At 35.3% G+C, this 23,223-nt stretch overlaps 1 protein-coding gene across 8 annotated transcripts in view; it reads left to right on the top strand.

The window, feature by feature from the left end:
• Positions 1-23,223, top strand: part of FRYL (FRY like transcription coactivator) — a 232,288-nt gene that overhangs the window by 45,414 nt on the left and 163,651 nt on the right. For 6 of the 8 annotated variants that reach the window (XM_081118984.1, XM_081118983.1, XM_081118981.1 and 3 more), the window contains exon 3: positions 15,517-15,645. The exons of the other annotated variants lie outside the window; for them this stretch is intronic. The gene's annotated coding sequence lies outside the window, so the exon portion shown is untranslated. The remainder of the gene's footprint in view (positions 1-15,516; positions 15,646-23,223) is intronic. 8 annotated transcript variants of the gene reach the window in all.

Below are 23,223 nucleotides of genomic sequence, written 5' to 3'. Positions count from 1 at the left end.
GTTTAAATGCAGGTTCCCTCTAATCTGCCTTCAGCTTGCCTTATGGTGCTTCTCATCCTTCCCCAATAATATACATTTATTCTCCTGGCTCGGTGATCACTCAGTTTTTGCTGACTCCACATCTATAGCTCAGACCCATTCTGCGGTTTCTTCAAACTCAAAACGCCCCAGGTAGAGGTTGACTTTATCCACACACCTGGTGCTCCTGTGTTCTCTTTATCATGTGATGGCATTGCCGTTTTCCCAGTTGAGAACTTGAAGTGATCTTTTGAGGTCTATTTATTATTAATTCAGCAAGAGTTTGTTGAGCACCTACCAGATGCCAGGTCTTGGGTCAGGAACTAGGTAACACATAGTCATAATCCTAGCTCTCAGGCAGTAGTCTGATGGGGGGAGAGTTGTCAATCAAATATATACACAAACCCAAGTCTAAATGCGTGGTAATTATTTCAACAGAATTTAAGGGTTGGGACATAAGATTAGATTGGAGAGATTAGCAGGTAGCATCTTTGAGAAAGTGACATTTAACGAAGATTTGAAGGCCTGTTAGGGTTTACCTGGTGAAAAATCTAGGGTGCCAGTTTCCAGATGTAGGAGACAGTGTGGAAGGATCCTGAGGCAGGAAAGGAGTTGAACTGCTAGGAAGTGAAAGAACCAGTTTGTCTGGCATGCATGTAGAAGGGGTGGAGAGCCTTGAAATGTGGTTTGATTTACTTTGTAAAACGATCACTGGGGCTGTGGTGGGGTAGTGCATTGGAGAGGGTGCAGGTGGAAGCTGGTTAGGAGCCTGGTTCAGAGGTTGTAGTTGTGAAAAGCGATGGTGCCCCAGTGGTTCCCCTCTGAAATTCTTTCAGTTTTACTTAAGTGCTTTGTTTACTCCTCCCATATTTTTATTTCCCTTGTTCAGAAAGTTAACTCTTGACTGCTCTGATACGTCTTTACAGATTGGTCCCACTCAGTATTAATCTCTTTTCCTAACATAATCTACCTCAAAAGATGACTTTTAGTACTCACACGTCCGTTCATGTCACTTCCTTTCTCAAAGGCTTCCTGTGATGGGTAATTTTACGTGTCAACCTGACTGGGCTACAGGCGCCCAGAGAGCTGGTAAAACCCTGTTTGCCGGTGTGTCTGTGAGGGTGTTTGCTGAAGAGATTAGCATTTGAATTAGTAGGCTAAGTAAAGGAGATCCTCCCCCACCACCGTGGGTGGGCTTCACCCACTCTCTTGTGGATCCACATAGAACCGAAAGGCAGAGGAAGGGCTGGTTTGCTCTCTCCTTGAGCTGGGCCTTCCATCTTCTCCTGCCCTCAGACATTTGAGCTTCTAGTTTCGGGCCTTTGGACTCTGGGACTCACACCAGCAGTACCTCCCCTCCTCCTCAACCCCCTTGGCCTCAGACTGCGAGGTAAACTGCTGTGTTCTCCAGCTTGCAGACGGCATATCTCAGTACTTCTCAGCCTCCATAATTGTGTGAGCAATTCCCACAGTAAGTCTCCTCTTACATATTATATAATCCTATTGCTTCTGTTTCTCTGTGGTCTCTGAACCCTGACGAATACACTCCCTCACTGTGGAAAAATGAAAGTCCACCTGAAACTGAAGTCTTGTATCATTTTCTTTAAGCTTCAAGTTCTGTTCCTCTGAGACGACTTTACTTTAGACAACCAGACTTGACACTTTCCTACTACCCATTTTCATCTTCTGTCTCCAGAACCCTGTCTCCCCTCTTTTTCCCCCCTAAAGGCTCTGCTCAAATCTCAGTTATTCCCCTAATCCTTCTTAATCTTCCTCAGTCAGGTTGACTTTTAACCTAAATGCCCTAATTTTTGTTGTTGATATGTCAGTTCTAAGAGGCATCACAGTCTGTGTTGTATTAGAAATATTCATGTATTTGTTTTTCATTTTTGTAACCGATAACTCAATAGGTGTTTGTTGAATTGTTTGAAGTTAGGGAGCATTCATGTGGTAGATCACTCCCTGAAATCTCTTATGAAAGAGGCAAGTCTCAAGTCCAGTTTTACAAATACCTTGTATTCACCCTTTAGGGATTGGACTTCATTTATAGATAGGGAAATCTAACTATCTAACTTGCCATTTGAAACAGTCTTTACAGTTCAGAGGATACCAAATAATACTTATACTCTCTACAGTAGTTTGACAAAAATGTTTATATGGCAATATCAGAGAGTTCTTAGGACTTCCAGGGGAGTGATGCATATTTGGAGCATTAAATATTCTATTTTTATGGTGGTGGCGGATGGCCAAGTCATGAATATGTAGCATATGTAAACGTACCTCTGTTTTTACCTGAGGTATCTTCTGGACGAATTGTCCACTTGGCTAACTTATCAGTTATCTTTGCTAGGTTAAATGTAGACTGATTATTATACTTAATTCTCATATGTGATTTTGTTTGTATATTAGGGCCCGCTAACATTTGTGTGTGTGTGTGTGTGTGTGTGTGTGTGTGTGTGTGTGTGTGTGTGAAGAGAAGGGTACTATAATTTGCTGCCTACAGACTTGCAAAATGATATTACATACTCCATCTTTTTTTTTATTAACAGGTTTTCCTATTTCTCTTCTCTTCCTTCTCTCCCTTTCTTCTTATAAATGAGGTTAAATCACTTTGTCTAAGTTAATATAGCTTAATATTTTGTAATGCGCTACATACATTGTGCTGCCTTCTCTCGTATGAGGTCATTTCTCTGAAATTATAATGAAAATGGGGTTTATACAGATTTAGTTTACATGTGATTTTTCAGATATTAATCTAACTTTTAGTCTCTTTGGATCACCTCTTGGATTAAATGACTATTTTTGCCTTCTAATACATATTGATGCAATAAAAGGGTTGGGAAATTATAATTTTGGCTCCATACTGAATGGGACTTATTTTTGTCATTGGAAATGCAGTAGGGACTAAACCTTTTAAACCTATTTATAAAAGTAAATTTCCCAAAGTTACTTTTCGAATTTTTGGTGTTTCAGCAATATTAACAAATGAGAAATATTTTGGTTATATTATTTTAAGGTAAAAATATCTTAATGGAAATTTTACATGAGTTTGCTTATAATTACATTAGGACATTAAATTTAGTTTCTGAAGTATGACTGTTTTTTTTGAAAAAAATTACTTTGAAACAGTAACTAGGACAGGTGCTTTGAAGTAAGAATCAGAATTATCATTTGGTACTGTGCTTTTCAATCAAACTGCATTTAGTTTGGGGTAATGAAAGTTTTATTTTTAAGACTGAGCATTTATAAAACAAAAAATGTTTCATGTGACTTATGGTTTGACAGGTGTATGAAAGTCTTAAAAGATAAAATTGTCATAAGTGAAGTATTGCATTCCACGTAGGATTTATGTAACTGCAGTGAGGGTGGAAAACCTGATGAAGTGGGAGAGTGACTCAGTTCCTCACTTTGCACTTTCCACGTCTCATTTCCTCTCTTATTTTAAATCCTACATATTATATCTTCAAGTAGAATCACATTAATTCAGAAGCCTGATATATTAAATGATAAGCATTTGTTGTTCTGTAATAACTCCATTTGTACCATATTGGAACTTCCAACAGCACTTTCCATTTAGGGCAGTTTAATAGGGATGGTCCTAGAACTGAGTGAGTCACCATAACAGGTAACGTAAGGTGACAGCCCATGTCTCATTCATTGTTTGTGTCCTTCGATAACTAGCTTAATAGACAGTTGGGCTCAGTGGAGATAGGAGAATTATGTCTGTTTTTACTTTAATTGTACCTGGTGTTAGGTTTCTTGAACACTTAATTTTTTATTTTTTCTTTCTTTTTATTTTTTATTTTTCATTGAGAGAGAAGAAGGGGCAGGAAAGAGGGATGAAGGGGCTTAGAGAGAGTGAGAGAGAAACATTGATTTGTTGCTCCACTTATTTATGCATTTATTGTATTTGCCCTGACCTGAGATTGAACCCACAACCTTAGCATATTGGGATGACGCTCTAACCAACTGAGCTACCCGACCAGGACTTTTTTTTTATTTATTTTGATAACTCTTCCAGTTAGTATTTACGTTAGTATGACTTGAATGTATATTAAACTTCTTAACCAGAAGAGGAGCAAAACCTAAACTGGAAAGCTGATCCAGAGACAACATTCAGAAGGTATCATTCCAATGACCCTGAACTCCACTGAACTAAGCCAAGGACCAAATAGTCTTTCAGCACAGAGTAGAAATAATGGAAAAAATGCATGCAGGGACACAGGAGAAAAAGGGTGATTTAGGTGGAGTGGAGGGAGGTTTCACTTTAAACTGCAGTTACAGCAATTGATAACTTGTATACTTTGTCAGGTTTACCCCTATAATGTAGAAATGTTAATTGGTGGGGTGTTCTCCATGTCCCCACCTTTTGCTGGTGGAAGTGGGCTTTTTGGGGTGCTGTGGGAACAAGAATTTCCTGAGGCCTCCATGGGAGGGTGAGGTATCATGGGAAGCTTTATTGGTGATACAACATCAAGGCAGTTTCCCTTCAAGGTCCCATCTCCTGCCGTCCCACCATGGAAAAATTTCCATTTTGTCTTCCACAGGGCTAAGATCAAAGTCACTGCCCAGAGTTTCCACTCCATATTTGCACAGTCCAGTGCAGCATACAGCTAGGTTAGCTTGTGTTCCCAGCTGCAGTCCATTGCATGTGGGGTCTGAATGACCATGGGCCATGCAGCTACTTAAAGCCACATAGCATGGGTGATTGGGGTCTCGGAGCCAGTGAGTACAAGGTAGCAGGAGCAAAGCAAGAGGAACGAGAGGGAGCATTCTTTGTTTTGGGGATTTTAACTAGAAGCTTATTCAGTGACTCCTTCAGGATTTGACTCGCAGTGGCTCCACCCGCCTGGCCAGTTATCTTTGTTCCCAGGTTAGACTCACAAGCAAGTACCTTCCCTACATCCCACTGTTCATACTGCTGTCTTCCCCTTTGTTGAACCCCTTCCCCCAGTAATTTGCAAGGAATGGACCAGTGGTTCCCTGCGGAGTGGGAAGTTGCAGCTTCCTGGTGAAGCTGCCCAGGCGACCATGCTTACAATGTCTGGCCTCCCTTTGCTTTCTTCCTATTATTAATACTAGCTAGTAAGTTATAACAGTAACAAACTGCTGACACAAAATTTTGCAGCTGATTGTATTATCACTGTTTAAACTGAGCATCTTTGGGAAACAGGTTAAAGATTATTTTAAGTATTCTGGCTGAAGCAGGGAAATGTCATCTTCCTTTATAAAGTTGTTCTTAGGCTTTTTAATTAATGGTAAGATATTAAGGGAAGATGATTGAGTAAGCAGCTCTGTGATTTGTTGGACGTAATATGATTTTTCCTTTCCCTGCCTATTTTTTACTTTCTATAATGCAAATTCTTGAAATATTGAGATAAATTGTGTGTTAATTATGTTTAATTATCCTTATTTGAGAGGTCTTGAGCTTTTGTTCAGAGGCTCAGAATCAATATAAAAACATGTTGAAAACATAATTGCATTTTAATTTGAGAACTTTATCTCATAAAACTCCATATAACTGCTTATTCTTTTAAAATATAAAAGAATCCAGATGTGCAGTATTTCTCAGCTCATTTACTAGCTTTGTCAGTTTCCACAGCTGCACTGTTGAACATTTATAGAAATTACGGGTTTGTTTGGGTTAAAATGAAGTTAATGTGTGTAAAGCACCAAACCTAGTTTCTCACACATAGTAGGCCCTGAGTAATTAATGGTTATTATTATTGGGTACTTAATTTGGCTTTCTTTTTAACTTATTATTGTTATTATGTTTTTTATTGATTTCAGAGAGAGGAAGGGAGAGGGGGAGAGAGAGAGAGAGAGAGAAACAGTGAGGAGAGAGAGTCATTGATCAGCTGCCTCCTGCATGGGCCCTGCTGGGGATCGAGCCTGCAACCCAGGCTTGTGCCCTGACTGGGAATAGAACCTTGACCTCCAGGTTCATGAGTCGACCCTCAACCACTGAACCATGCCAGCCAGGCCAAACTGTTTTATTGAGACTTAAAACTAGAAGTCTTTTCTGTAGACTCCTTTTTTCACCTCCCCACACCACTTCAATTAAACCATAATAGTTTATTGAAGGTTAATGTATAATAGGAAAAAAACTTCGATGTCATTGAAATATTTTTGGAGAAAACGATCCCTTCTAAGACAATAGCACAGACTTTCAGAGCCAAGAACTGGTGGACTTTTAGAGTTCTGTAAATCATGGTTGAGTTATAAAACTTTTATATAGTTCAGTCCTCCACTGTTATTTTTCTTTTGTACTGGGCTTATGTTTAGCTTCTTTCCTTACTCCCTGATAATGATATCATTAAGCAGGCAGGGGGAAAAAAGGTTCCATTGAGACTAAAAGTAATTTCGTTTGATTCTGAGTTTTAGAGTAATTTTACAGTGAATTGTTTTTATACCTTTTGTGGACAAAGTAACGAATAATATTTGTTTTGTGATGTATATATTATATATACACATATATGCAGTACATATATATTAACATATTTATGCTTATGAATTTTCAAATAATATACATCATTGATCTTTACATTCAATAGGGTGTGGGAAAATGACAGAAACCTTTACATTTATGCTTAGCTTGCATATTATTAGTTGAATTTAATCTTTATTTAGTGCTTTATTATTTTTATGAAAGCTACTTTGCTAGGCTTTGGGGAGATGTAACAATGAATTTCTTACCCTTCAGGGACTCATAATCCTGGAGCCAACTTGTAGAACCACAGAATTTTAGAATAGGGAGAAATTTAAGAGATTATCTTTTCTTTGGAATGTTTGTGTTTAAGCAGCAGCCCTCTGATTCTCGTCTATTCAGTGTCCTGTCACCTGCTCCCCATGCTCCCCATGCTCCCCATGCTCCCAATGCTCCCAGACAGGTAACTAATGTCGTTGTCTGTGCAGAGGGGAAAGGAATCCAAGCCTCAGTGTTTGGGTGGCATGAAATGTGTAGCTTTCAGGTACTCACTTCCATCGCCTTTGTTTGCTAAACAGGAGGAGATAAATGCCTTTTTTTTTTTTAGGTCAATTTTTTAGTACAGGATTTAAAACTATGAAGTCAAGAAATCATTTTAGTGGGTACTAACTGGAATATAAGACTTAAAAAACATAGTTTGGAGAATACTAAAGTGCATTGCAGATTATTTCAAATGTATCAGTGTGGGTGTATATATACTGGGTTGGTATATAAAATGTGAATGATAAGTACATTTATATAGAATATATTTTTTTAACTGCAGTGAAAAGAATTTGGAAAACATGTCTCTGATCTGTCCATTGCACCCTTGCTTTCAACGTGGGGAGCAGCCATTGATGCCCATCTCCCTAGATATGTTGTTACTTATCTTTTTGCCCTGCTCTCTCGTTATCATGACCTGACTCCAAGGTAAAGTGGTTTCTAGACAGGTAGAAATATACAAGGTGGTATTTTCCCACAATACATCTTAATAAAAGATGTGCAGCAAGGTAGTTTTTTCATTACTCTGGTTTTGCTTGCGTGTCTCTGGTACAAATAAGCACTTTGGTGGATCTAACTGTTAATCTGCAAGAATTGTTTATGATGTGCCTAACTTGGTACCAAGAAGTGATTTAAGCACCAAGAGAATTTGGATTATTTAATACTAGTACATAATAAAACTACTTATCAAATATTCATGTGGGCACAGACAGAGGCATAATTGTATCCTTGCAGTGCACAATACAAATACTAATATTGTTTTGGAAAGTCAGCGTGGTATGCTGAAGCCATGGTTTGGAAGAAGGCATTGTAGTGTGTTTGTATCTGTGGGAATTACTGGCAAGTGTAATTGAGAGATTCTAAACACTGTAGTTGTTTACTTCACTTTTGAATTTGGCTTAAATATTTTTGGTCTTTTATTTTTTTTCCTAATCATTGAATTGTTCTTTAAGATCTTTGGTATAAGGTAACCATAATTGTTTTATGAATTTTGATAATTATATCTTCTTTTAAAGATTAAAAAAATTTTCTCTCACTAAAGATAGTTTAGAAAATATTTCAACAGCCCGGCCCGCTTGGCTCAGTGGTTGAGCGTCAACCTGTGAACCAGGAGGTCACGGTTCGATTCCCTGTCAGGGCACCTGCCCAGGTTGTGAGCTCGGCAGGAGGCAGTCAATCAATGACTCTCATCATTGATGTTTCTCTCCCTCCCCCCTCTGAAATCAATTAAAAAAAAATTAAAAAAAATTTAAAGAGAATGGTGGACTGAATGTTCATGTGCCCATTCCAGAGCTCCAACATTTATCAACTTTTTGGTAGCCTCTACCCACTCCCTTTCCTCCTCAATTCCCAATTATTTTGATGCAGTTTCTCTGTCATAAATCATCTGTAGATATTTCAGGGTGTATTTCTGAAAAACAAGGACTTCCATTTCTAGATGTGTGAAGTAGAATCTTAAGAACCTTTTTGAGGAAAGTACTGAAGTTATGAATAGTCAGATTGTGTTTGGGATCTTAGAGTGATATAAAGGAGAAGCGAGATCCTTTAAATGGAATAAATGGAAAAAGAGAAATACCTGATAAGCAGTTGTACCAAAAAAAACAATAGAAAGGTTACAATGAAAAAGCCAATTAATAGCTTTTAAGTATCCATGGAGAGGAAAGTGAGAGATTGGCATTTTTGAACACTTAGTAAGTGTCTGCATTCCATACAGGCCAGCAAGGGAGTAAAGCCAAGTGTACTTTATACCGTCTGAGATAGAAATTCTGTTTCTAGACTTTTTCTTGAGGGGAAAAATAACTAAAGATGTGGACAGAGATTGCCAGTCAAGGTACTCACTGCAATATTTATAGCAGTGAAGAACTGAACCTAATGCTCAATAATGGTGGAGTGATTAAATACACATATTTGTAAAATACTGTAGTATTTTGTAACTACTAGAAATGATATAATACCAATTTAATAAAATGTTTGATGCACATTAAAATACCTGAAAGAAATGAACTCAGATAGTAGCATGAATTAATAGTGGCTATCTGTAGGCTTTGAATTATGAGTGATACTCAGTTTTTCACTTTTTGGGGGGAGGGGCGAGTGTTGCAAATTTGTTTATCAATACATGTGATGTAAGTTAATAAATAGTAAATATTTTTGAGTACTTAACTATGTGTTCAGCACTATTGAAGCATGTTTCTTCCTTTTCACTTCTCACAGTATCCGTAAGGGGTTTTATTATCCCAGTTTTATAGATGAAGAAATGGAGGCATAGAGAGATCGAATACTTTGATAATTTGAATTTGTCCTTCTGAGTTTATTCTTTGCTTCCAGTTGTAATTTTATCAACAACAGTTGGGAAGGTACTATAAATACTATCTTGTTTTTCTCATTCTTGCTTTAAAATCTATGGTGACCCTGGCTGGTGTGGGTCAGTGGTTAGAGCGCCAGCCGGCACACCGAAGGGCTGTGGGTTCCATTCCCGGTCAAGGGCAGCGTGCACCTGGTTTGCAGGCAGCCAGTCGATGTCTCTCTCTCACATTGATGTTTCTCTCTGTCTCCCTCCCTCCCTCCATCCCTTCTACTCTCTCTAAAAAAATTCAGTGGAAAAAATATCCTTGAATGAGGATTAACAACACTCTCTATATATACACATATTAATAAATGTATACATATTAGTAAAAATAGTTTTTAATTGATGGATAGCATTCATCTTCTAAAGATACCATGATTTTTAAAATTGGTCCTTTGTTTTTGTTCTGTGTCTCCCCTGCAGCGTTCTGCTTATAGGAGTAATGGCACAATGAGCATCTTTGTAAATAAATCTATAGGCTCATTTCTGGTTATCTGCCTAGGGACAGCTCTTAGAAGTGGAATTACTGGGTCAAAGAACATAAACATTTTAACGGCTTTTGATACAAGTTGTGAGATTGCAGGTGACAAATGATCATTCTCCCTTAAATTTAGAGAAGTTGTTTTCGAGTTATAAATCCAGGAGAAATAGGTCATCTAAACATCAGGGGGAATTTGTGCTTTCATAGTTGCTCTTATAAAAGTCTAGATTCTCTGAGCCGAGCTTGCTGGGGACAGTAAACACAGAGAAAAAGAGGAGAGACAAACTTTGGAGATGAAATTGTGGCATTTACTTGCTCTATGACCTTGAGCAGTTACTTTATTTTTCTGATTATCTTAAAATTTGGATTAGCCCAAATTTTTATTGCAAATTGTCATATGAAAACATACCAAGTATACGTATAAAATTTGCATGAATTTTCTTTCATGTTTGATTTTATAACCTTCAGCCTCATAATTAGGTAGAACAATTTCCATTGTATAATTTTAAAATTATAGATGTAAATGGTATAACACATTGATTAGAGACTATGATGACCATAGAAAGCATTTTAATGTTGCATTTTTAAATTTAAAAAACAAACTGTTTTCTTAGGGGCTGCTTATTTTCTTTTTGTGCCCAGCAAGATTAGAAAAAATTTTGTTTAATTAATCATTTAACAGAAACCATCAATTAAGTTTTTATTGTGGTTTCTTTTGAGCATGTTTTGTTCCAGAAGCACCTGTAGGTGACTTCTACAAAGACTTTTTACTGAAGATTTGGGCAGGGGGAGGACGTGAGTTTCAGCTTAAGGGGATTCAGAAGATAATTAATGAAATCAGAAAATTTTTCTGTGAAGCTACCAAAGAGGTTAGGATTGAGTTTTCTGGGAAGACCAAAAGTGATAAAGGGTAATTTGACAGTCTAGACATTTGTGAGAGGCACAAATGGGATAAGTAGAAATTATTCTATTGAAATTTGAAAGCCATAAATATTACAATGGAAAAAAAACCCCTACTTTTTACTATGAATAGTAAAATTATGGAACTATTATATGTAGCAGAGATGGAAAATAAACACAAGGAGGGTTTTTATCAGGGGCTCTTAATCCATAATTAATGATTGGATTAGAGAGGTTCATAACCTTGCAAAATTAGGTATATGTACATTTTGGAAGGAGAGGTATCCAATGCTTTTTTCAGATTTTTAAAGGCATCACTCCCAAAAGCTCAAACTAATACTGGAATAGAATATGAGCTCTTTACAAGGCTAGAGTGTTTTGTCTGTTTTATTTACTACTCTGTCCTTGGTTCCTGGCACACAGTTCTGCTCAATAATATTTGTTGAATGTGTGACTTCTGTAAGTCTGTGTGTGGCATAGTTAATAGCAATGAAGTTTTAGAAGTTAGCAGTGGAAATACATTCCAGATTTGGTGAGGTTGTCATATAGGTCAGCTTCTACATTTGTCCAAAAATTTCCTCTTAGTGTTTAAGCTGAGATGAGTAGGTAGAGCATTAGTATGGTAATTTTGTGGTTGAATTCCTTTCTTTCTTTCTTTCTTTCTTTCTTTCTCTTTCTTTCTTTCTTTCTTTCTTTCTTTCTTTCTTTCTTTCTTTCTTTCTTTCTTTCTTTCTTTCTTTCTTTCTTTCAACATGGGAATGTAATAGGAAAATTAATCTAAATGATACACATTCATTCATCAGTATATTAGAAAATGTACTCTGATGCTGTTTTAATTTGATTCAATGAATGAAACCGTAATAGAAAACTTGCCCTTAAATTTTGTGAACGGAAAATTTTGCTAATTTGTTTTCATTAGATCAAGTAGAATGACATAACTGCTATTCTGGCTAGAAATGTAAAATCAACAAAATGTTGACAAATTGACCTGCAGGGAACATTGCTTTATCAGCAAGAGAGTTAGTTAGATTTTTGCAGTGAAGCCCAGTTATTCTAGCTCAGTACCATTATACAGCATTTCCAGCAAGTGTTCTAGTGAAGTCTGTGATTACATTAGTCAGCGTAGTAAGTTTCTGTACTCTATAAAACTAAAATTTGGGAGGTTAAAAAGAACAACAGAGAGAAGGTTAAAATGCAAGTCCATTTTAAATATTGTAAAATTATAGCATTTCTAAATAGAATAAGTGAATTTATAAAAACTGGAGTGTGATGGAACCAGTGTTGATTTTATAAATCGATGCTCTTTGTTAATTAAAGGGATGATTGTAAATTCTTTATATGAATAGTTTTTACCAGTAAGACAATAGATGGTTGAATAATTGCTTACTGCCTATACTTATTTGTGAGTAGGTGGTTTTTTTTTACATTTTATATAATCTTTGGCAGATTAAAATATTATTGCATTTTATTGCACCCTCTCTGTTGGAGGGTGGTGGGGACTGGATGAAAGAAGGTGAAGGGATTAGCCAAAGAACATATATACATGACCCTTGTTTACAGACCACACAGTGTGCTGATGGCCAGAGGAAGGGGGTCTGGGGGCTGGGTGGAGGTGGGCAAAGGGGGAGTGTGGGAGGAGGACATCTGTAATAGTGTCAGCAATAAAAATAAAGTTAAAAAAAAGCGGTTAGAATATTTGCACCATTTTAAGAGACCTTGCAAGATACCCAGAATATTTTTAACAGAAGGGCAGGAATTTGCCTCCATAGATTCTTTATCTTGCCATGTGGTTTCTTTGTTTAGTTGAAATGTGATGACTTTCCTGGTCACCACACATTTTAGCACTCATGTGTAAGTATAAAATACATTTTGAAGTCAAATTTAGAGTTTTGATCTTTAAATTGATTTACAGTTGGGATCTTTGAAGTAATTTAGCCTAATCTGTTACCCAGTGGGCTAATCCTTTCTATAGTGTTTCTAACTTATCTTTGCCTAAAAACTCAGTGAGCAAGGACTTGATTCTTTATGAAGTAACCTTTTCATTAATTATACGAGAATTAGGTTGTTATTCTTTTTGTTGAACTCAAATCTACCTTGTGCTAAGCACCATAACTTCCTTGCTGTTTTAAAAATTATGAAGTATACATACACGTATTTAAAATACTATACTGAACATCACCGAGATTAATTTACCCTTAATTTTTGCTTTATTTGTTTCAGATTTCTATTTTCTGCATTAATGTATTACAGAGACATATATGTTGCATCTTGCTACAGTGAATATACATGAAATTTGTGGTGTTTCTGTTCTTTATTATTCTAGTCATTCTGTTCAGAAAGGAAATGTGGTTAATGTGTTATGTGAACACCCATTCAGCTTTCTCTTTTGCTTTCTGGACTGAAGTGAAGCAAGACTCCTCTTAAAGGACCTCATTTGATCTGAGATCCTCCCAAGTGCTAGACCTGGGCCACTGTTCTCTTTATCTATTGCACACGGAAGCTTCTAGATCATTACTCTTACTAAAGGTTTAAAGCCTTTCCTCTTCAAAGTTTGTGCTGTTTGGCTATCTACAGCCTTCAGTGTTGTCAAATACCAACTGACCTCAAGTCACTCTTGTTTATATGACTTTTTTCTTCTAAAATAAGAAACAAGAGCATTGGTCATGTGTACACCATGACCACATTTTCAAAACCTCTCGAAAGTATAAAATTTATGCTTCCTGTGGATAGAATTATTCTCCAAATTAATCAAGTGAAATGAAAATAAAAATGAGTCCCATGTTAAATAATATGTATCAAGACAAGATGAAAAAGCTATTGGCATGCAAAAAACAACAACAAAAACAAAAACCAACCTAAAACCAAGACATAAAAACAACAAAACCTCCCATTCTTGCTAAAAATGAGTATAACCTATAAAGAAAGTCAGAGAAGTATAAACCAAATATTTTCCAGGTAACCAAAGACATAAGTTTATTTTATCAAAAGTGAAAGTTGAAAATAGCAAGGTGGCTGTGTATCAATTAAAGAGGTATTGAAAATTTTAGAAAAACATTGGAAAATCTTAAAATGACACAGTGATCTGACAGTGTTGTTAAAGAAGAGAAAACATCTATAAAAAACATGGCATTAGCTTTTGCTATGTCTAAATAGAAGGTTATTCAAAAGTGAAGCAAAACAAAAGACCTAGACATGGTACAGATCAACCCTAGAATGTGTCACCGTATTTGTAAAATTGCTTTGTGCTCCATTAGTAATTGTTTTTGTCATTTGTTCTAGAAGATAAAGTGAAAAATAGTTTAAATTTCATTATATACCAGCACGTGACTCCTGTAACCACTGTCTACAGAAATGATATGTCATTTGTCACATAAGCTTTATTTACTTTGAGGGAGAAATGATTTCATGAACCTAAGATAAAATAAAGTATCAAGAATTATGGCAGAATTATAGATACCATGTTGTCAGGAAATTCAGAAATATTTGGTGGGGCCATCAAAAATTCCAGTAAGCCTGAATGAGATTGATTATAAACAAGTGCATTTGAATTAGTTTCTTGTTTCAGGTTTTTGGCTTCAAAGATTTGGTTTTAGTCACGATTTAGTTGGTTATGCCTGTGCATCAATGGAATATCATTATATTTTCCAGTTTGGCTGAAGGAATTTCAAATTAAGAAGTTTAAGTACAAATTAATATTTTAAAGAGTAGTTAGTCCTTTCTGTTGGGTTGAGGATTAAATTCATTAAACAGAAAAAAAATAGTAAGAAACCAGTTATGATTTAAAATGAAGTTAATTTGAGTTTCAATGCGAGTTTTAAAATGTGGTCTATTTAAGTGGAAAAATGCCAAGACCTTTAATGGTAATAAAAACATGGAATGTGCACAAAAACATGTGTGAGTCCTTATATGGTAAAAGGATAATTCCCTGTGATCATTTCATTCTTAGTAATCATCAAATTATTGCAGCTATGGTACAGTAGTTCATAATCCATGACCTCCTTATAGTTATTATAACTGCACTTTGAAAAATATGTATCTCAAACATTTTCTGTAGATGGGATAAATATTATGCCCAGGGGCTACATGAACTGTATTTGCAAATCTGTTTATTTTAGTGAGTAAAATAAAAATATTAAATGTATTACTGAATAAGGTTTTGATGTATTAGTTTAATCATTGTCTAGTAAAAGCATTACTTGTCACTGCAAAGAGAAGAAAGGAAGGGGGGGGACTATAAATTAAAAGGGATTTAAAGGACACCGTAACAATTGTCTATATGGATTTTGTTTAGATCTAGATTAGAACAAATGTTTAAAAACCACTTATGAGACAGTTGGGGAATTTTGAGCATTGATTGGTAGTTGATGTTATAAAGAAATTATTATTCACTTGTTATAGATATTATAATGATATTGGATTATATTTTAAAAGCAAATCTTTGTCTTAGATGCATACAGAATTATTTACAGATGAAGTTGTAAAATGTCTGGAATTTGATTCATAATAACCCAGAGTGGTGGGATAGAGGTTGGGGGTAGGTGGGGATATAAATGAAACATGATTTGCCATGAGTTAATAATGGTAGGTTCATTATACTATTCTCAATTTTGCATTATTTTGAAATTTTTCAAAATAAAAATTCAGTGATGGTGTAACGCATCACTGTTGAAAGAGGATAACTGCAGCGCTAGGCGACATTGCTGTGTAATGTATTCAGAAGTAAGGATAGATATGAGCAACACACAGAGGTACTTATTATAAGCATATCTGATCTATAAATCTTGTATTTTGTTTTTTCTTCAGAGCTGAAGCCATTTATTTGCATCTTGGATGATTAACATCTAAATGCTTAATTCTCAAGACTGCTCAAGAGTCCCACAGTCAGGATTAGATGATCCAAGTTACCAAGAAATTACTGCCTTGAGTTCTACGGTAAGATTATAATAAATATTCTAAAGGCTAAATAGTGACTACGAGATTTAAAAAGCAGTGTAAATGCTGTATATGAGCTACTACCTTCTATTATAATTTCTTAATCCTGTAACTATATTATAGCTGGATTTCAAAGTTGTGATGATCAACCCATTATCTTAGAAATATCAACATGCAAACAAGGCTTTAGGGCATTTCCTCCTTGTAGATTCAGCTAGTAATGGATACAGTTTTGTCACGGGAATACCATGCTTTCTCCTTGCTGTATGTCTCAGGGTGGATCCTCCGAAAGTTGATCCTGAAAAGGAGTTTGGCTTCCAGGGTTTATTATTAGGGCTCAGCATCTGTTAAGAGAGGTAGTGTAGGAGCAGGTTTGGCAGAGGAAATTGAACTGCAGGGCAGGCTCAGCAAAGCCTTGGCCAACCCTGCAGGGAGTCTTGTCTTGAAAGTTTCTTTCCCTTCACGAGTAGAAGGTTCTTGGGGAGAGAGACATATCCTCAATGCCGTAGCGTCTTGCACAGGCCATGATGGAAGCTGCTCAGCAAATATTTGTCGAATGAAGGAAATCTGAGAAAAATCTTGTGGTTTCTTCAGTGACACCTAACCCTTGCCTTCGTTTTCCCAGTAGAAAGTGCAGTTTAGCACAGTGAGGTTAATAGTGACCCAGGTGGTCCTTGTATATCATGAACAGGCATGAAGGTAACTTGCCCTCTGCAATCAGCATTATGTTTCTGGGCTTCATAGATAAGGGAGACCTGCAGAGGGGCCTGAAGAAAGCCACAAACATAAGTGTTAAAGGACATGAGATTACATCCATAAAGAGGAAAAAAGAAACCCTAGAAGACACAGTGATACCTTCTAGGCTATTAAGGGATACAAATTACGGTTCCTAACTGGTTGTTCCTTCTGTGTGTAGGGAATACACTGATCAGATAGGAGTTATCCTTCATGTTCAAGGGTTAAGAGAAAATATCTTAGGAGTGTTTTTTAAAAGTCATTGTACCTGGTAAATACATTCCTGCTTTAAGGCAAGAAATTTAAGTCCTATACTCGACTTCCTTGTGTTTCCCTCCTTTTCACTATAGGATTCCCTGAGGCAGGATTTGCATTAATAAATCCTCTAACTTTTCTCTGAATCTTAATACTATATTAGTGCTTTACATATAGAGGACCTTCAATTAATACCTTTTAAATAGTGAAATAAAGAATAATCGACTTTAGCCCTGCTGGTATGGCTCAGTAGCTGAGCATCGACCTAGGATCCAGGAGATCACAGTTTGATTCCCGGTCAGGCCACGTGCCCGGGTCGCAGGCTCGATTCCCAGTGGGGGGCGTGCAGGAGGCAGCCGATCAGTGACTCTCTTTCATCATTGGTGTTTCTATCTCTGTCTCTCCCTCTCCCTTCCTCTCTTTGAAATCAGTAAATATATATATTTAAAAAAAACAAAACTCAACTTTATAATTAATGTAGTAGAAAAGTGAGGATTAAAAACTCACTAATTCAGAACCAGAAATATGTTGTTTTTTCATTATAATTTTTCCTGAGATGTATATAAGCAGTTTTATGCTTCATCTTTTAAAAGATGTAAATCATTTCCTTCATGTTGAGAAAAATGAGATTGTGCTTGTGCTTCACTAAGTGAATGAGATTTGTTTTCTTATTAAAACATATATCCTCAAAGTTATAATTTGATTACTTAGGAGTTTGCACCTTATCTGTTCTCTCTGGTTTTTCATTTCCTTCTTGCTCACTTAATATCCCCACCAGAGGGCAGGCGAAGGAAGGGAGAAAGAAGGTATTTCAGTTCGCAGTCTTACGTAGGCACCTTCCACTGCGGTATTTTGTCATGCTTCTGGATTATATTAGGCAATAGGATCAGCTACTTTAGCTATTTAAAAATAGTTAGTAGAATGCTCAGTTATTGGGAAATAAATTATGTACGGTTGATTGCTGGGTTTAATTAAACAATTATACTTTAAATATATATTTTTAGATCCATATATCATAAATTATCACTTATTATTACTATTTTTTGACAATTCATGCCAAGGTTTCCATTGCTACTATTGTTAATTGCAATTGATTGTGATGAGGACTGTTTTTGTTTTAAAAGAACATTGGAATGTTCATAATACAATACTGCTTTCATGGATCAAGTTCATACACACTCCTGTAGTCCTGTGAGACTTGATGTTCCTGAGGTCTGTTGGTGAATTTTTAGAATGATAAGAATAATCTTTTGAATACAAGTTTGTTTTACACTTCACCTGTAAGTTTATTTAAAAGGACAAAACACCTCAGACCAAAGTAAACTTGTCTTAACATTATCACAGTGTAAGTTTTCAAAGACTAAATGTTAAACTAGACAGATGCTAAACATTTTATGGCCTGAGTATTGCTGTTAACACCCATTGTAGATGAACAAGTATATGTACATATGAAGTGCCGTTTCAGGGTTGATAGCTCTTTGGTTTGTTATCAGTATGAACAGCAAATGTCCTAAAAATCAGCTTCAAAACAGCTGGCACTTGACCTACTGTTGTTTAAGCACCACCTAAACTCACTTGACGTGTCTCTGCTCTTTGACATACATAGTGTACCTTATCCTCTCATCAAGGAAATTGGTACAGGCGCCTTTCAGTGTGCTCGTAGGTCTAGTAATGTAGAAGAGCCTTATAATGGACTTTTTAAAAAGAGTTGTTCCTCCCATTCTTTCGAGAGATGTGGTTTTGGAAGCTAGAGATGATTTGCAGGAAGGTTCCCCGAGATTACTGAAGATGAAACGTCTTAGTTTGCTTTCATCAGAGAAGACTTTAGATGAGGAAGATGGAATCACTGTCTGTCATAGTAATTATGACAGACAGCACCATCAACAACTCGGTAAAGTAAAATGGGTTATTTAAAAAATATTTTAGGAAAAAAATATTTTTACAAGTATGAATTCTAGTGAGCAAAAATCTTTGTTTTGACAGTCAAGTTTAAATATTATAAGTGTGTAATACAGTAAATATGTAGTTGGTCTAAATTTTTTTTACTATCAAATTTTTGCTTTGAGTTTATGTGGAGAAATATTGATGCTATAAACCAAGATAAAGCTATTACTGATGTCTACAATTTGATGATCTTTGGAGAATATGTTAGACTTATTGAAAAAATGTTATAACCCAAAGACTATGTAAATGAAAAAATAAGATACTGAGTTTTATCTTTCACCATAGAAACCATGTATATTTTGTTTTAAAAATATGCCCCATTCTTTTGTTCTAAGGATGGCAAATATTTGGGGTGAAATATAAAAAAAGTCACATCTTTCAGTCTCATCATGATTATTTTGTGTCACAGTACCTTTATTTCATATAATCCTGCAAAGTTAAATTTAGTGCCTTTTAAAGTTTGAGCAAATGATACTCATTCTGTTAGAAGAAAAATCAGTTTTGCATATAGTAAATAGCAAATATTAAAAGAAAGGAAACTCCTTTAGGAAGAAGATGGAAAAATGCTGTAAATTTTAAAATTTTTGACTAAAACACTTTAAAATATTCTATATGATTATAAATTTTTTTTGGGGGGGGAATAAATAATTGCTCATATAAATTAATATAACATTTAGTAGAAAGAAGAGTTTCTGTAAACCCTCTGCAAGTTTGATATACCTATTTTCTATGCATATTTTAATAAGCACATATACATTTTTATTTGTAGAATTTAAAAGTGAGGTTTACTATCCAAACTGTTCTGATATGTGCTTTTTAATTTAATACGTCCTAAACATCTTTCTGATTAATTTAAAATGAACTCCATTGTGTGGATGTAATATATTCAATCAGTCTCTTATTAATGAACATTTAGAATGACTTTTTTAGTTATTAAAAATAAATATCCATTTATATATCACATTATACCTTTGTATGATTGCTTCTTAATGTAAATGTCTATGTGCATTTAAAATTTTGATAGACAATGCTAAGTTACCTCTAAAAAGCTTCTCAATTTAAATCCTCAGGGCAGAAGATGAGTGTCCCTGTTTACGTAAAAGAAAGGAGAAGGAGCTTTTAAGTTTTAAAAAGAAATAGATATTGATATCCATAATGTATTGGTATTAGAAGTGGTTTTTTTTAAAATACCATTCACTCATTTGAATGGATGAAGTGGAAGTGAGGCCACTGAGGAGTTAGTACCTCTTAATTTCAGTTAAAACTGGATATCCTTCAGCACTTAGTTTTGTGTTCAATAGTGCATGTATGCATAAGTGAAAAAATGTGAATATATGTGCAGTTATTTAAGTTATTAAATACTTACTATACCTTTAACTTTCAGTCTTGAATTATTTTCTTTACCACAGCCTGTGTGGTTGGACTTGGTGTTTAAATGTAATATGCTATGCCCATTAGTTTAATATGGCACCTTTTATTAAAAAAAAAAAAAAAAAAAGACTATCTTACACATTTTTGAGTATAGCATACATGTTATAAAATGTAATAATTGGATTCTGTAATTTATATTAATTTTCACATAAGTACTCAATTAATGATTAAGAATTTTCCATAGTATCTACCTTTTTACCAGTCACTTCAAAACAAAACAAAATCATGGAGTACTAAAGAATCTGTTGTGTGAAACTTCAGAGGCTTTGGGTTCTTTGTGGAATAATCTTGCCTGGTTCTCTCCAAAAATAAAATTTAACTTTAGGGAATGACTATTAAAATTAAGTTAAAGGACTTCTTTGGCAATTTCTGTAGAGATTTGGTTTTAATGATTCTGGGTCTTAAATTTCAGTTTGCTGATCAGAGTCTTTTTCTTGAATCTCAAGATTTGATACTAAAGTGATATTGTATGTAAAAAGAGAACCCACATGGTTCGTTCCACTATAGACTGGTTACTTGCAACTCAGCATGAATGAATTTTACTTCCTGATTACTTGTGGTGCTGGGATAGAGATACAGTGGTTTAGTCAGAAGTCATGCAAATACAACTTGGTACAGTTCTTCTAAAGGGTGTTACAGTTTTGTTGAATTAATGAAAGGGGAAATCAAGATTATGAAGATATTTCATATCTGGAATGCAAAAAAGGAGCTACTCTTTTATAGAAACCGTTGTGTACTTTATTTAGACAAATTGTTTCCAACTTCTTTAACTGTTAATTCAAAATTTAAAGTTATTTCTAAGGGATGTTAAACATGCTTGTAATGTGGATTGATAAAGGATCAACTGGGAATACGTTAGTTTGCAATCTATAGAAATTTACTGCTACTTTTAACTCCAGAAGTATTTATAGATGCTTGTGGTTTCTTTAACAAAAATATGTGTAGAATTTTGAGGTATTTGCAAGGATTGATATTTTGAAAAACATTTTTCTTTGCTTCTGATAATTAAATTTTTTTTAACTTTCTCTAAATATTAAATAACTTAATAGTTTTAAATTTTATGGAAATTCTCAAGCAAGCCACTGGATTTATCAGAAATTCTCTATGTCTCTGTAGAATATATTAATTAACAAATACCTATTATACAACTGTTCAAATCCTCTGCCACCATTTCAGCTTCCACCAGGTTGAGTTGTGTGTTTACCAAGAGTTGGTTGTGTTTTAAACCAAACTGGTTTAGGCCCATTATACTTGTAATTGTGATCATATAATTTAATTAGATATTGCATAATTCAGTAAAGTACAAGACTGAAAAGAAAGAGCTGTTATGGTGTAAACAAAGTTGACTACTTGGATCAAACTCCATACAAGTGAATTCCTAAAAAAAATTGCTTTTGAATTGCGTGTAGGCCATAGAAGTGTACGTGATTGGAGGATTTTGCCCCCAGATACCTTCAGTTTCCCCCTCCTCTTTGAAGAAATTGAAATTGGAAATCGTAGATGATGTACAAGGGTTGGATTTTAGGCAAGAAAACAATTAGCAAATTCACCATAAGAGATAAGTACTTGGCACTACATTAAAAGGCTAGGGAATAAACTTGGATTTTATATTTTAAGTTAAAACCTTTAGTGGACTTATTGATTTCCTCCCCGCCCCCCATTTCTACGTTAATGAAGGTATTTGATTAACAGTGGGTAATTTGTAACAAAATTGTATGGTGTTGCAGTTTTGTTAAGAAGTAAGTCATTTGCTCTTCCTGCTTCTTAAGAAGAAGGAATCAAGGCTCATGTATTTGTTATGAAACCTCATTCATAAGCTGCTTAAGTCTTCGTACTTTTGTGTGGAATCATGGTCATGTGATCAATGACTGATTTCACTGATAGATATTAGTAGACTTGGCACAAAGAATATCTAGCCTCAGACACAAAAGTTGTTGGAGAGAAGATGCCCTTCACTGATTACCACAGTGTTGTCTGACCTTTGAAGAACAGTGAACGTTAGCATGGTCATGAGCCATACCCTGAGAATCAGGCCGTGTGTTTCCACCGGCTTCCGTTGTGACAGCTGCAAAGACATACTTGTATCTTCAGGATTGGGTTATTTTTATTTTCATGGAATCAACCTTAATTTTGTTGTGCACTCTGCTTGGAGTCCAGAGTAAGTGAGTGTAAATGAAAGATTTATTTTTATAATTCACCAAGACCAGAGATAATGATATATTGAACAGAACTAAGTATACAGGGTGGGGCAAAAGTAGGCTTACAGTTGAGAGTACATGAAACACAGTGTTTATTCTTGTATTATTATTTATTAATTATTGTATTATTTTCTATATGAATAACTGTCTACCTACTTTTGCCCCACTCTGTATATCAACATTAAGGATGAAAGAAATTTCTGAGCACCCTCTGTATTCTGGGCACTATTTTCTTGTTTTGTTTTATCAGTAACTGAAATGGTATAATTTGTCTACCTATTTAGTGCATTCCAATCTCCTTTACCCCCTCAAGTAGAATATAAGGTGACCATGGACTTGGCTCTGTCTACTGATGTATTCCAGGCCTTAGAACAGAATAGTTGCTCAGTGAGTATTGGTTGAATGAGCAAATGTTATCTAAGTTGTCTTGAAAACTGAGTGAGATAAGTTTTTATACAAAGTTTTAAAAGTTCAGAGAGGCTTTCACCAAAGTATTTGAGGTTTGGGGCTACTAAGTGGCTACTAATCATGCCATTGTTTTAAAGTCAGGCATTTGCTCTTTCTACTACATCTCATTGCAGTGCTGATGTTTTTGAATCTCCATGTATAAATTTTATCTATCTATCTATCATCATTTTTGTGAATCCTCACCTGAGGATATTTTTTCTATTGCTTTTTCATAGAGAGTAGAAGGAAGGGAGGAAGAGGGAGAATGACAGAAAGAGAGAAACATCGATGTGAGAGAGATACATCAACTGGTTGCCTCCCACATACACCCCGACCAGGGGCAGGGAGTGAACCTGCAACCCAGGTACATGCCCTTGACCGGGAATCAAACCTAAACAGTTTTTTTTTAAAAAACCTAGTTGTATGTACCAAGGTCAGTTGTTCATTAAAGAACATACACCTTTTGGGGTGTTTTCATTTTAATAAGATCTATATTTTCATAGACAACTTTAATTTCTATATATATTAAGCATTACTCTTTGAGACTCTGTTTCACTTTAATGAACAG

The sequence above is a fragment of the Miniopterus schreibersii genome (assembly GCF_964146895.1).
Source record: "Miniopterus schreibersii genome assembly, chromosome: 1".
NCBI lineage: Eukaryota > Metazoa > Chordata > Mammalia > Chiroptera > Miniopteridae > Miniopterus > Miniopterus schreibersii.
Note: the sequence above shows the minus strand (reverse complement) of the source record. Positions and strands in the feature narration are given on the sequence as shown.